Below are 16365 nucleotides of genomic sequence, written 5' to 3'. Positions count from 1 at the left end.
AAGAAATTGCATGAGGCAACCCAAAATAAATGAAAGTAGGCAAAAGAATCAGAGACAGTCACTGCACCTGGTCTTAGTGCTCCCACAAATATAGCAAGCTAACAGTCATAACACATAGCAGAGGACCTGGTACAGACCCATGAAGGCACAAGGCTTGCCTCTTCCAGCTCTGTAAGCCCATATGATCCACATTTAATTAATTTGGTAGGCCATTTTTTCCTAGTATCCTCAACAGCTCTTATTGCTACTATCTTTCCTTTACCATTATGAGGGGTTCCTGATCTCTGAGGGGAGAGACCCCAAGAAGGCCTCCAATTTAGACTCTTTCTGTATGTCTGCTTGTGGTTCTCTGTATCTGCTTCCTTTTGTTGTGGATGATGTATATCTGATGATGAGTGGGCAAGACAACCATCTATGTGTATAGCAAAATATCATTAAGAATCATTCCATCTCTCTCTCTCTCCCTCTTTTACTTTCTTTTATATTTTAAACACCAATTATGAACAGTTCTACCCAAGGTCTGTTGGATATCCAATCTCTGTTTGTAATGCATGAGCTTCCTCTTGTTGCATGGGCCTCAATTCAAAGGAGGTAGTGGTTGGCCATTCACACAAGTTATATGTCACCATTGTCCTAGCACATCTTGCAAGCAGAACCAACTGCAGGTCAAGAGTTTTATGACTTGGTTCTTGTTATGACTTCTCTTTTGGTTGCCAACAGATTACCTTTCAATGCCAAAGAGACTAGAATGTAGAGGTGAAGGCTCCACACAGGGTCTTAAATGAAAAAATACCAAGACCTAGTAAACCCTTTTAAAATGGATACATCTACAAAAGAATGCTCACATAGTGAACATTGCAGAAGATGATCAGAAAGATTATAAGACTATGTCTTACAGTAATGTCAGAAGCCATACTCAAAAATTATTATACACATGAATGGCTAAATATGAGCTAAATAAGGACACACACAAACACACACACACACACACACACACACACACACACACACACAAATAAACAAATAAATAAACTCAGAAATACAAAACAAAACAAGCAGAAAACAAACAAGAAATCTACAAGAAACTACAGAATGCTTAGAGTAGGAGAAACAGTCTTCCCTGGAGAAGAGAACAACTATTTATCCAATATCAAATGGTCAACTCTTAAAAACATGCATACAAGGAATATTATATGTACTCCCTCATACATGATTTTTAGACATAGAGCAAAGGATTACCAGTCTACAATCCACACTGCCAACAGAACTAGGAAACAAGGAGGACTCCAAGAGAAGATTGCATAGTCCCTTGAAGAAGGGTACAGGGACAAGAACCCCTGAGCAAAGTGGGAACATGGGTGGGGGGAGAAGGAAGGAGGTGTGAAGGGAAGAACTGGAGGGGTGAGGAGAACAAGAGGACTCAGACAGGGAGGAATAGAGGAGGGCAAAAAAGGAGATGCCTTGATGGAAGGAGACAGTACAGGTTTGGAGAGAGGTCTGACACAGGGGAAATGTTAGGGGATCCACAGGGATGACCCCAACTAAGAATCCATGCAGTGGTGGTGAGGATGCCATTAATGCCCTTCCCCTATAATGAGATTGATGTCTACCTTGGTTACCATTCCTAGAGCCTTCATCCAGTAGCTGTTAGAAGCAGAAACAGGCACCCCCAGCTAAGTATTGAACCATATTCCTGGAAGCCAGTTGTGGAGAGGGAGGAGGGTTGAGCAAAGAAGCCAAGGCGGTGCTTCAGAAGTGCACAGAAACAGTTGACCTGATCTACTGAGAGCATGGAGACCCTAATCATAAAGCTGGGGAAACAGAATTAGACCGAACCAAGCCCTCTGAATGTGGGTGCCAGCCTGGAGGCCAAGACAGTCTATGAGATCTCTAACAGTATAGAAAGACTTCATCCCTAGGGCATAAATGGACTTTGGGAGCCTATTCCCAATGGCTGGATACTATTGTAGCCCAGATACAAAAAGGAGGGCCTAGGCCCTCCCTCAAATGATATGAAGGACTTTGAATGTCCCCTGTGGAGGGCCTCACTATCCCTGGGGAGGAGTAGGGGGGTGGGTTGGGAGGGTTGGTGGGGAACATGGGAGGATGGGAGGTTGAGGAAATGAGGGGGATGGATCTGTAAATATGAGTGCCCCTAAAAAAAATAATAAAACAAGGAACATTATAGACTAAGGAATTTGTGCTTGAGAAAAACTAATTATATATATATATATATATATATATAATATATATATATATTCATGTAACAAATAATGAGAAAACATTCCATGAATTTGAAAGAGAACATGGAATGCTATATGGAAGAATTTTGAGGGAGGGAAAGAAAAGTTAGAAATTATGTAATTTTAGTATTACCTCAAAACCAAATAATTTTTTAAATGTCTTCCACATTCCTAACTGTTAGGAATGAAACTGAAATGTAGTTTAAAACAACTTTTATGTTCACTGGTACATACAGGCAAAGGGGAAAAGTTACACATTGTGGAATTGTGAGTTACTTTCCTTTTCTCATATACTATATGTTGGATATAATTTAATGGCCCATGTTGTATATGGAGAAATCTGAGTACCATATATAATGTTATCAACAAATTTTTGTCGCACTTTTAAAAGGTGAGGACAATTATTGGGTAAGAATTATATTCACAATATCCAGTCCAGTTGCATTTGGCAAATTCATCGAAAATACCTCATTATCTATACTATCTAGGTGAGCCCAAAGTTTTGTATCTAATTGAAGTTATTAAGACTTTTGATAAATAGCTCTTGTAAATACATGATAGTTTTCTAAAGTGAGTTACATTTTGCAAAAGTGAGCTATAACAAAGCACATAAAATTGGTTCCTTCCAACAATTAGTGCTCCTGTGTGACCATGTGGGATTTTACTCTGCTATCCACTTTCATTGTGATGTTATCTGCTTTGTTATGGTATAGTCAAAAGACAGTTTACTGAGAACTCAAAGAGGTATGTATGTTTTTCTCATCTTGGACTTCAAGACCCTGCTTCCCATGATCAAAAAGTGATATAAAAATTGACATTTTAAATGAGTTACTGAGTTTCAGACAATATTTATAAAATCAAAATGAAAAATTGTTCATTGAGACAACATGAATGAAAAGACTTACAACATGGAAAAAGGAGGAAGATAAGGGGAGATTTGATATTCACAGGACATAGTACAGAGTATTAATCAACCAAAACATATTTATTTGGATAAGAATGACTCTAAATTCTCTTTTAATGAAACCTCACCCAATGAAAGAGAGTGGAAATAGCCTTGAACTCATTGGCACTGAAGACAAAAATCTGAACAGAACACCTTTAGCACAGGTCCCAAGATCAACAATAACTGGGACCTCAGGAAACTGAAAATATTCTCTAAGGAGAAGGACACCATCAATCATACAAAGAGGCAGACTGCATAATGCAAAAACATTTTTTACCAACTCCACATCTGATACAGGATTAATATCCAAAATGTATAAAGAAACCAAGAAAATAGATATCAAAAACCAAAATAATCCATATTAAATTGGGGTACAGATAATGAACAAAGAACTTCTTGATAGAGAAAATGGGAAGGCTGAGAAACACTTAAAGAAATGTATGTTAGCTATCAGGGAAATGCAAATCAAAACTACCTTGAGATTTTATCTTATAACCATTAGAATGGCAAAGATCAATAACACAAGTGACAGCTCATGCTGGGGAGGATATATAATAAGAGGAACACTCGTCTGATGCTGGTTGGAAGGCAAACTTCTTTTGGTTACTGTCTGTCCCAAAAAGGTAGTGTTTGCATTAGTTGATTTTTTAATTGTATATCCTGTTATCCATAGCTAAATCAATTATCTATAGATAAATCATCTATTAAATAAGAAGTTTCACAAATTGAAATATATACAGAAAATCATTTAATTTGCAGAATTTTTAAATTTTAATAATTCACTGTTGCTCCTCTGCCTCAAATATTTCTTTTAACTCTCTATAAAAGACAGTCAGGTTAATAATGAAGTAAAAACTTAGCACTTAGGAGGTCAGATGGTTGAATCTCACAGTTAAAATGATTAGCTGTGTAGTTTAATTGTGTGCTCTCCCTGGACCCCATTACTGTAGATAATCGAAAGCTGGCTCTGTGATTTCCCTTGCATAAGTACAATACGCAGCTCTTGAATCATGCTGTCAACTTCAATTTCTTCCTTGCTCTTAGGAAAGAAGCTTGTAGAAAGCCTTTGCTGGAATGTACTACCCCACTTCATTCACGTCAGTGCTTTTTTCAGATGCAAATTTTATGATGATTTCTGAAGCTAGGTAACCCAAAAGTAGATTTTTATAATGCCATGTCAAACATTTCTGAATACATACTTTAGTGTATAAGAACATACTGAATCTTGTTTATAGAATAAAAATTATTGCTGAAACAAGTGTGCTGATTATCAGAAAGCTTAGTTTGAACAAGTACGTTGATTTCTTCAACTTCATAATTTTATCTAAATACCTAAAAATAGCTGACTTTCAGCAAAGGATTAATAGTATGTTGCTTTGTAGTCCCTAACAATTTATGTAAGTCTGGAGTATTGAAATCAAAAGAATTTAATGAGAATTTTCTTGTTCCCAACTGTCAGTTATCTGGAAATAGCACATAACAGCCATCCCATAAAGATTGTGAAGAACTGACGAACCCAAATTTCTCTGGCACAACAATAAAATTACTTGAACTTCGAATTTTACTTGTTACTTTTCAAAAAATCCTGAAAAGAGACACTAGCTGTTTCTTAAATATTCATTTTATTATAACAAAAGTAGGATAAACATAGTCACAGGTAATCAACTTTGCAATTACCACTGAGTTTTGTTATTTCTTGACAAGTCTTAAAAAAAATCACTTACAGCCTGGTGTTGGTGGCTCATGTTTTTAATACCAGCACTCGGGAGGCAAAAGCAGGTGGATCTCTGTGAGTTCGAGGCTAGCCTGGTCTCCAGAGGGAGAGCCAGGATGGGCTCCAAACCTACCAGAGAAACCCTTTCTTGAAAAAGCAAAAAAAATCACTTATATACCAGAAAACGAGATATCTATCCCTTTAGTTTTATGTAGTATTATATTTAGAATAGTAGAATTAAATTGCTTAGGTATGACTAGATAATCAAAATAGATAGAATATATTTTTCTTCAAGAATCTATAAGGAAAGAATACAAAATTATCTATATGTTAAAAAATAAATATGACCATAGTAATTGAAAATAGCATTTAAATACAATGCATTATAAGTGCAATTGCACTATGTTTGCTAAACCCATTTAAAAAAAAAAAACTCAGTGAATATGGTCAAAGAAGTTCATGAAAGATTGTCTCCTCTTATTCCCAAATTGGGTCATCCTATCCCTAATGTAGAATATACAGCATTCTCTTAAAATCTAAAAAAAAGTTCCATTTTATCGTCCTTATATAGTTTTCAAATGTGACCTCCTATATTTCAGAGAAATATGACCTAAACACTTAAACATGAATTAATTGAATAGGAAAAGCTAGTAGTAATTAATATCCCCACTGAGAAAGAATGAAAAGTAAGGAAATACATATAGCAGTCATTAATACATAAAAATTCTGAAATGTATGGTAGCTGCTCCTTTTCTTTTATATTTGAATTAAAACATACTTACATTATTTCTCCTTTCCCTTTCCTACCTCAATGCCCCCTATATAAACCTCCTTGTCCTCTTCCAAATTCAGTCTCATTTGTCATTAATAGTTTTTACATGCATAAATGTGTAAAAGATATACTCACACACACATATATATATATATGTGTGTGTGTGTGTGTGTGTGTGTGTGTGTGTGTGTGTGTGTGTGTGTGTGTGTGTGTGTGTTTCCCTAATTATAAACTTCTCAGTCTGAATAATGTTACTTATCTGTTTATTTTCATGAGTGACCATTTGACACTGGAGAACCAAATGTTAAGGTCTTTACTTGTAGAGGACCACCTTCCCAACTCTTACCTTCCTCAGTAGCCTATAGACTCTTGTGTAGATTTGAGGCCTCCTGGACTTTTACCCATCCACTTTCACATGTACATTTTTTGGTATTATTGTTCAGTTCAAATTTGTTTGGTCATAGTGGTGAAACTTTATGGGTGTTATTTTCTGATATTTTGAGGGACACAATCTTATTACAAACTCTTCTACTTTCTGGTTATTACAATCTTTCTGCCCCCTCCTCCTCCTCAATGTTCCCTAAGTCTTATGTGTGAAAGTGTTTTACAGATATATTCATGGAGACTGAACTCTACAACTATGTATACTGAATTTATGCAGTTTTGTGGAGTTGTTTCTCTTGCAAAGTTATGTTTCCTTGATGAAAGGTGAAGACTAAATGTTCTATTAGCAACATTATTGTCCTTGAAAACATGTCAAGGCATTTCAAGATAGAACAAATAAATATTTTTAAAATGTAATTAGAAGTAAAGATATATAGTATAGCAGATCAGAGATGCAAAACAGCCAAACTTTTAATTTTGGAATGGAAATATAAGTAATACTTCATTTTCTATTTTCACAAATATGAATTTGGGCCAATTTAATAGAATTCAGGAGCATAGTTGAATTTGCTAAGAAATCAAAATTTAGATAATTTGCACATAATAACTGCAATACATGAAAATGTAACAAACACACCAAAAATAGAATTATTTCAGCTAATATATAAAGAAATGACAGAATTGGTATTTTATCACTTAACAAACCCTAGTGAAATAAAAGTTTGAAAGAATGATCACAATGAAGACTGAAATCTCTGATATGAAAAGCTGATGGACAATTTCATAAATAATAATTCAGAATGAAACATATAACCTAATAATCATTTGTCTCCTCATTACTAAAAATGACAAGAGGATCTTATTAATCTTTGGTGTATTTTTAACTAATGTCATGGTCTAGCATATGTTATTGTTATACAAGCCAGTATACCCAAGAAGTCTTTATATATGTCCATAATCTGGATGAAATAGATAAAGAGATAAAACCAAATGATGCCCTGAAAATGCTAAGGTTGCTTCTCCTTGTGCTATTTAAAAAAATGGGCAGGTTCTTCAAGTATATGGAAACTATGTTTTAATTTAAAGATAAAGAATTGTGCAAGCAAAAATTTAGATCCAGAATTGAATAAACCATTGCAAAATGTGTGAAATTTGGATAAATAACATTAGTTTTATACAATATTGGAAATTATAGTCAAATATTTATATGTAATACATATGTTTTAAGTTATTTAAAAAATATATTTTCTCTATTTTATTTCGTGAGAATTTCATACATGCATATTGTTAGTATTGAGGCATATGTACTAGCCTGTACTTGGGGTTCTGACAGCATACACCAGCAGCTGCAGTCACTAAGTACACCTCCAGTATGTATTCACTATGTTCCCTTTTAAAAGTGCCCTGCCTACCTCCCATTCCTCTGTCTATCTTCAGCTCTCTGTGTTTTTCTCTGTGTGTCTCTCTTTCCTCTCTCCTGCTGCTCCTTTCCCAGGATGCCAGTCTTCCACCTCTCCTTTCCCCCTTCCCTAATAGCAAACCACTCTTCTTGAACCCTGTTTCATGGTGTCTTTCTCTCACACACTGCTTTTCTTAAATTACAACACATTCTGTTTTATTAAGTATTTATTTTACATATGAATTTATTTGACATCCTTGTGGTGATATAAAGCTTATAATCTAATAAAGCCATTGGGGATCAAAATGCAAAACCAGTCATAGCCATAGAGCCAGGTGCTGGTAATAAACACCTTTAATTCCAGCAGCCATACTAGCTAGCCACAGAGGACAGGTGATGGTGGCACACACCTTTCAACCCAGGATTCAACAGGGATCTCTGTGAGTTCAAAGCCACACAGAGCTACACAAGAGTGAATCAGTCTAAAATAATTACAAAGCTCATGCTTTTAATCTGAGTACGAGGGAGGTATAAATGGAAGATGCAAAGGGTGGCATGTGAGATTTAGTTTCCAGACAGGGAGCATTTGCCTCCGAGGATTCATGGAGAGCTTTGTCTCTGAGGATTCCTGGAGATAGAGTAATTGCCATTTCAGCTTTTTAGCAATAAGAGCTACTGGCTTGGCTGCTTTGTTTTTCTGATCTTCACCTTGAACCCCAATATCTGTCTCTGGGTTTTTTTCATGCTAAACATTCTGATTGCAGTTTCTCCTCTCGCCTCTCCTGCCAATCCCTCCCTCCACCACCTCCTCTGTTACCATCTGCAAAACACTCCTCTTCAATTTGTCTTTCTGAAAAGGCAGATGTCGCATGAATATCAAGAAATGACATTTCAAGCACCTCTGCATGTATTACAGCTTGGCAAGGCAATGGCAGCATGAGGAGTAGGGTTCTAAAAGCCAGTAAAACAGTCAGAGGCTGTCCCTGTTCTCACTACTGGATGTCTCACCAGAGCGATTAGCTACACAAGTGTAAAATATATGCAGAGGGCCAAGGTCAATCCCATGCAAGTTCCTTTGTTGTGACTTCAATCTCTTTGATCACCTGTGAGCTCAGGTTAGTTGATTCTGTGAATTTTATTGTGGGGCCCTGACCCCTCTGGCTCTGAGAGTTCTTTCTCCCCGACTTCTGCAGGATTTCCTGAGCTTCACTTAATATTTGGCTGCGGTTCTATGTCAGTTTCCATCAGTTTCTGGATGGATTCTTTCTGTTCTAGGATATTTGTACACTATGTGAATGTGTATATTACTGTGATTGGTATATAATAAAAAGCTGAATGACCAATAGCTAGGCAGGAGGTATAGGTGGGAACTTAGGACAGAGAAAAGAAATAGGAGAAATCTAGGTGAGTGAGAGGGAGTATAAAGGTACACAAAGGAAGCTGCATGGGGAATACATTACAGAACAGAGATTCATAGAAATGAATTAATTTAAGTTATCATAACTAGTTAAAAACAAACCAAAGCCAAGGCCAAGCTTTCATATAAGTCTCTGTGTCATTATTTGCGACCTGGCATTCCAAACAAATATCTATCTACACCTCTCTGATGAAAATTGTGTTATGCACCAATCCGATAACATCTCATAAGAAGGAGAGATTGTAAATCAAAGGGTAAGTACCTGGGTTGGTTTAATAATCCCTCCACTTGAAGTATTTCCTAGTCACAGAAGATAGCCAATTCAGGCTATCCACTATTGCTAGGGGGCTTAAGGATGAGAACATAAGCCATCATATTGCAGGGGTAGATGGGGGCAAGAAGATTTAGAGTACTGAAAGAGACTAATAAAGGGGGCATAGCACTTTTGGGGTCAGGTAAAAACATGAAGCAAGGGAACCTCCAAGGCTATCATAAAAATGAAACCAGATAAGACTCCTAGCATGCATATGTTTTCACCAAATGCACCTCCCCGTACCTTCATACAATTTCTTCATGATTCCTTCCCACTTTTTTTGCCTGACTTCAAGTGTCTCATGCTTTTAAACTGATGAAATCAGCTTAGTGTTATAAGTATGTGCATGGGCATAGGATAGTCTACAGGAATATGAATGTCCAAAATTCCTGAAGAAAACTGATTATTTTTTGATAAATAATAATTTTTAATCAACACTTAAATGTGATACCAAATGCAAAAACCCTGACATTGTCACCTTTGAATTTTACCCATTCAGCAAATATAGGACATAGTAAGAGGCAATGGTTGCAGAATAAAAGTCAGCAAATGTTATTGAGAAAGTGAACAACATCAAATGATAGCTTTTAAAAATCATTTTTTGTTTCCAAATGGACACTATAAATATGACTTCTTAGCTAGTCTTTGTCCTTGTCCTTGACTTTAAAAAAATCACACCAAAGCAAACAAACAAAAACAATAAATTAGGGGCTACAGACATGTCTCAGTGGTTATGAGCATTGGGCCACTCTTACAGAGGATCCAGGTTCAATTCCCAGCACCAACATGATGTTCACAATTATCTGTAACTACAATTCTAGTGGTTATGATTCCTTCCTTCTGACTTCTGGTGCACAGGTATATATGCATGCAAAACACCCATACACATAAAACATTTAAATAAGTTATATGACAGTTACTCTGATCTATGACTGTGTCTCTGAAAATTTTATTCACAGTACTAATTAGCTCAACCCTCCTTAGACATGGGCTTTTATTCGGTGTTTGGGATTGAACCCAAGGCCTTGTCATTGTTATGTATGCATCCTACCACTGAGCTAAAACTTCCAGTCTGAGGCCGATGATTTATCATATCCCTCTCTGTCTCTCTCTCTTTCTGTTTCTCTCACTCTCTATCTACCTGTGTATGTGTGTGTGTGTTTACATCTCTCTCTCTCTCTCTCTCTCTCTCTCTCTCTCTCTCTCTCTCTCTCTCTGTCTGTGTGTGTGTGTGTGTTTGTGTGTGTGTGTGTGTGTGTGTACACGCACCTGCGTGCATGCATCACACAGTGCATGTATGGAGGTCAGAGGACAACTTTTGGGAATCTGACCTTACCTCCTATCTTGTTGAGGCAGGGTCCCTACTTATTTGCACTGTGTAGCACTCTGGCCTATTAGGAGCTTTTTACTCATTCTCTTGTCTTTGTCTCCCATCTCACAGTAGAAGTGCTAGGACCACAGATGAGCACTATGGCCTCTGGCTTTTCTTTTTTCTTAGTGTAAGAAGGGACTTTGAGAGCCCATCCTACGTCTTGGCCTGGACACATAGGGGGCGCTAGGCCCTGCCCAGGATGATGTGGTGGACTTTTGGGGGGCCCCATCAAGGGTCCTACCCAGCCTGGGGTGTGGAGGGTGGATGGGGTGGGGGGCATGTGGGAATTTGGGGGGAGGTTTGGGGGAGTGTTGGGGGATGCGGAGGGAGAGGGAGGAGGGTTTGACATGTGAAGCAAGCTTGTTCCTAATTTGAACTAATAAAAAAATACAAGAAAGAAACTGATTATTTTTAAGGGAACATAATGAAAATGTATTGCTTAATGGATAGTATATGTTGCACACATTTTAAACATACACTTTACTCTATGCTACATTGTTGAGTTTTCACAAAATTAACCCTGGATTTACAAACTTAGGGGACTGAAAAGATGGCTCATCTATTTAAAGTGCTGAATGTTCTTCCAGAAGACATGGGTTTGATTCCCAGCACACATATGGCCACATACAACCATCTGTAGCTTCAGTCCCAAGAGAAATGATTTCTTCTTCTGGACTCCAGGGACATCAGAAATGCACGTGATGCATAGACATATATGTAGTCAAAACACTAATGCACCTAACATAAAATAAAATAAAATCTTCACAGCTATTCCTCCATGTGATTTTGTGTTTTTACAAACACCACATTCATTAAGTAAATATTATGCATTATTATTTATACTACTCTATTTTACTATATATTTCACATAATAAATTTAATTTAAATGTTATTTTGTATAATTATATCAATTACATGTGTATAAATATATTTATTTGTAGAGAGAAGTAAGGATGAGAAGACCAAAAGCAAGAGAAAAGCTTTTATTATCTTTTCTCAATTTGAAAATAGCTATACCTAAAAGTATCAGTATTGTCTCAGAAAATCACTTGTTTGATGCAATTTTTGTATATAGTTGATTTATTCACATGAAAAGTTTTATTCTGTATTACACACTTAAACAGATCCTTTCCTGGAATCAATTTTAGTCATATTAATGGTTTGACTGTGCATAGGTTCCTCAAGCTTTTATCACTCTTGTCTTTTAGGTTTAGAGCTTAGAAGTAGTAGTCTTTTCAATCATTGAAGTATCAAGTTTCCTTTATCCCCTTCTCCTCCACTCTATATTCTCCGCCTCCATCTACTCCTCTGATTTCAATTCCTGTTTCTTTCACTCTCCTTACTTCTAAAACATGCAGTCTTTCCTTCTAAAACTGTTTCAAACCCAATTAACAACTAATATATCTATTAGTGTATTATTTTTTCACTTATTTTTCCACATTCTCTTATTTGATGTAAGTTCATTTTTAGTGTTTCACTTTTTATGAAAAATGATGTTTGCAAATAATTTTCCACTTTATAAATAGCTTTCATTTTCAGTGTCTATTAAAATTTTGTTTCATTCATTTTGCCATGGCTACATTCAAACTGGATTCTTGTTCTTGTTTGGTTTTGCTTTCAATGGAGTATATTGGAATATGTGACAACCTTCTATACCACTGAATAATCACCAAAACTCCTCAGGAGTAGATGTTACAGTTTCTTTAAACTCCTACATCTGGAAAATGTGGGGTTTTTTTTTAGAAACAATCTTATCTTACATATCAATCCCCCCATTCCCTCGCCCTCCCAAACTCCCCAACCCACCCCCCACCAACTCTCTAAGGATAGTGAGACGTTCCAGGGGATCATCAAAGTCCATCACATCATTTGGGGCGAAGGGCCTAGGCCCTTTTCTGTGTATCTGGGCTGCAATAGTATCCCTCAATCAGGAATGGGCTCCCAAAGTCCATTTATACACTAGGGACAAACAATGTCTCCACTCATAGAGGTCCCAGGACCCCAGTCATAAAGCTGGGGAACCAAGCCCTCTGAATGTTAGTGCCAACTAGGAGGCCTGGGCAGTCTATGGGACCTCTAATATGTGGGTTTTTTATGTTGCTGTATTTTATTTTTTGCAAGTAGATGGAAAAGAAATTATTACTTTGGACAATTTATTTGCCAAAATTGTGTTAACATATCTTACCTATTTGTAAAGAAAAGAAAGCTGTAATTATTGTTTATGAAGAAAAAAGAAAGACAAGAAATCCCACTAGATTTTGTTACACAGAAGAAATATGTACACATTTTGATCTAAGTAATTGTGGAAGAATCACAAATTTAGTATATTATAGAACAGTGTGAATCTAACATGGCAAAATAAGCTGTATGTAATAGAAACATGGTGGATGTAGAGGTATCATGCTGCGTTTACCTGATCAGCACTTCACACTCTACTTCTCTGGAGAATATAACTCTAGATTTATTGTCATGGAATATTGCTTTAATTATGTAAAGATGTGTTACATTTGTTTATGTTGTAGAGAATTACTTAAAAATGTAAAGATGTGTTGCATTCATTTATGCTGCATTTCTTTAACAATGTGAAGAAATGTTGTTTTGACTGCCTAAGGAATCTAACTGGTCTCATAAAAAGCAAAATGGTGAATAGCTAGAGAGTGGAGGGATAGGTGGGGCTGGCAGGCAGAGGGAATAAATAGAAGGAGGATTATTGGCTCCAGAGAAGGAGAGAAGGGAGAAAGAAAAGAAGATGCCCAGGACCAGCCAGGCAGCCATACACCAGCCAGACACAGAATAGGACATACAGAATGAAAAGGTAAGGTAAAAAGATCTGAGGCAAGATGTAAATGGAGAACCATGTTAAATTAAGTTATAAGATTTAGGGAGACAAGCATAAAGTAAGGTCAAGCATTCATAACTAATAATAAATCTCTATGTCATGATTTTGGAGCTGGCTATCTGAGAAAGCCTGATAGAATTTATGGCAAAAATCCTTATATTTAATATTGATTGCATTTCACAATGTGATATGGTGATTTGGCAATGTTCTGTATATTGTACATAGTTGTTTCTATTATTGGTAAATGAAGAAAAGTGTTTTTGCCAATGGACAGGCAGGATTTATCCAGGCAGGAAATCCAAACAGGGACAGAGAAAGCTAGTAGGCAGAGTTAGGGAGACTCCATGTAGCTGCTGAGGAAGCAAAAGTCCCAGGAATCATGGGTAAGCCAAGACCATGTGGGGATACACAGATTAACAATAATGGGTTAATAATTAAGAGAAAGCTAGCCAGTAAGAAGCCTGAACAATTAGCCAAACAGTTTATAATTAATATAAGCTTCTGGGTGTTTATTTGGGACTAACACCTGCAGGATCAGGTGGGATAAAAATTTCCTTCTACAATACAGGGCCTAATGTCTATTACCAGTCAACTTCCTTTTGCACATATAGATATCTGTATTACTCAGAAAGATTGTATAAACATGTAATTATTCAGGAAATCTATTTTTGTTTGCTACATAAAAGCAGATTATGCAGCAGAAATTACTAATATTTAAAAGGTTCAAGAGACACAGGAAACTTTTTGAGATATTGAGAATGACATATCAAGAATTTTTGAGTCTGTGGCTCCAGTTGTTTAATCTGGATGCAGTATTCCCTACATGTAAGATAATTAGGTTCATTTTTATAGATTAATTTGCATCAACCATAAATAACTTGAAATAAAAGTAGTTAACAAAAATACAGAAAGATAACACCAGAAATAAGCTTTACATTAATATGCACAGCCAAAAGGAAAAAAAAGGAAATGAGAATACACAAAAAGTCATTTGGTACAGAATACAGGGTTTAAATATATATAACAAAAGGATGAAATTTGCATTGGCATAGAGAAAAGGAATACTATGAAGTAGAGTGGGGAATAACCCTAATGTTTAGATCAGAATCACCAATGAGAAGTGATTACAGAATTTTACTGCAGCTCTAGTAATTCAATTAAGGATAGATTATTATGCTTTCCCATTTTTAATTCTCAAAGTAGGTGGTACCCTCGAATGAATTGGTATAGGAGACTTCTTCCCAAACATAACACCAGTAGCACAGACACTGAGATCACTAATAAATAAATGGGACCTCCTGAAACTAAGAAGCTTCTGTAAGGCAAAGGACACATTCAACAAGTTAAAATGGCAGCCCACAGAATGGAAAAAGACTTTGAAGATCCCCCATTAAGGCTTCACCCTCCTTGGGGTGCAGAAATGGGATGGGATAGGGGTTCAGTGTGGGGCAGGGGAGGATGGGAGGGAGAGGGAACTAGGATTGATATGCAAAAGAAGCCTGTTTCTAATTTAAAGAGAAAAAAGCATAAACAAGAACTTTCAATATCTTTATGCAAATAATGAACACTATAATTTTGTCATAGTGTGGATTTTCTTAACTTTTATCTTTGAGTGTGTGTGTGCCTCTCTCTCTCTCTCTCTCTCTCTCTCTCTCTCTCTCTGTGTGTGTGTGTGTGTGTGCATGTGCACTCATGCACAAGCTATGTCTCTATTTTAAGATCAATTATTTTTCTACTTATGCCTTTTCCATTCTTTCTCTTTTTCTGTACTACAGACAAGAATACTTTGCTCCTATTTAGAGGTTCTGGTACCCCCAACGTCTCTGATATTTTCATATACTTGGAAAAGAAAGAGAGTTGTGGTGGAAAGGAGAAGGAATATTCAGTATCTACCTATTTTTGTTCATTTACCTCCTACCTGAGACAAGTTGTTGTATTATCTGTTACCTGCTGCCTCTGACTACAAATGAAAAGAAAAAAAAAGAAAAGTGATTACTAGCTTTGTTCTTGTAGTGAAATGAGTTAGGTTTCAGAAATATTTGATGGGGCAAAGCCTCAATGCATAAACACATTTGATAAATATTTTCAATACTTATTAATACTCATGTCTTCTCTTGTTGGCACATGTAACCCTGTATTTTTTGATCATTTGAAGGTGGAAGAGTTAGGAGAAACCTAACATTGTCTTCCCTTTTCTGATTTATGTACTTTATTTTCTGTTTTTTATGGTTCATGAAAAAACTTTATCATTCCACATACTGTGGCATGTGTGCTTTACTTCATTTCTTACCTTATTTTTCATGTTATAGCATTTGTCTAATGTGTAGAAGTGCAAGCAGAGATTCTATTTCAAATTGTGAATTTATAATTTTTCTCTTTGTAAAACTGTCAAACTATGTTTCCTGTCTGTCAACATAGAATCAAGACTCCAATTTTCCCCTGAACTTGACATCATTTTTCAATGCTAGTTCCCAGTCCCCATTCTGGAAGTGGTGGTGGGTATACACATTGTTTAGTGTACTTAAATCTATATGAGAACTGACTATTTTCTATCATTTACCTTAAATCTTATGTAAGAAATACAGTAAGGAAAATTTATGAATGCTGCAAGGAAGGAGCTGTTAGCCACACATTGATTATAGACATACAAGAAATGATATATGAACTCAAAGACCTTAATTGAGGCTCCTAGAATAAATGAGATGCAAACTTGTATGGCAATTTTGTAAATCCATATGGCTGTTTCCCAGAAAATTGGATGTTTACCTACTTCAAGAAACACTTCCAACACTCCTGGGCCTGTACCCAAGGGATGTTCTACCATGCCACCAGGACATTTGTTCACTGCATCCATAGTAGGTTTACTCATAATTTAAAGAAACTGGAAACAACTGAGATGCCACTCAACTGAATAATGAAAGAAGAAAATGTGGTAGATTTACATAATGGAATATTACTTAGATTTT

The sequence above is a fragment of the Cricetulus griseus genome, chromosome X (genome assembly GCF_003668045.3).
Source record: "Cricetulus griseus strain 17A/GY chromosome X, alternate assembly CriGri-PICRH-1.0, whole genome shotgun sequence".
NCBI lineage: Eukaryota > Metazoa > Chordata > Mammalia > Rodentia > Cricetidae > Cricetulus > Cricetulus griseus.
Note: the sequence above shows the minus strand (reverse complement) of the source record.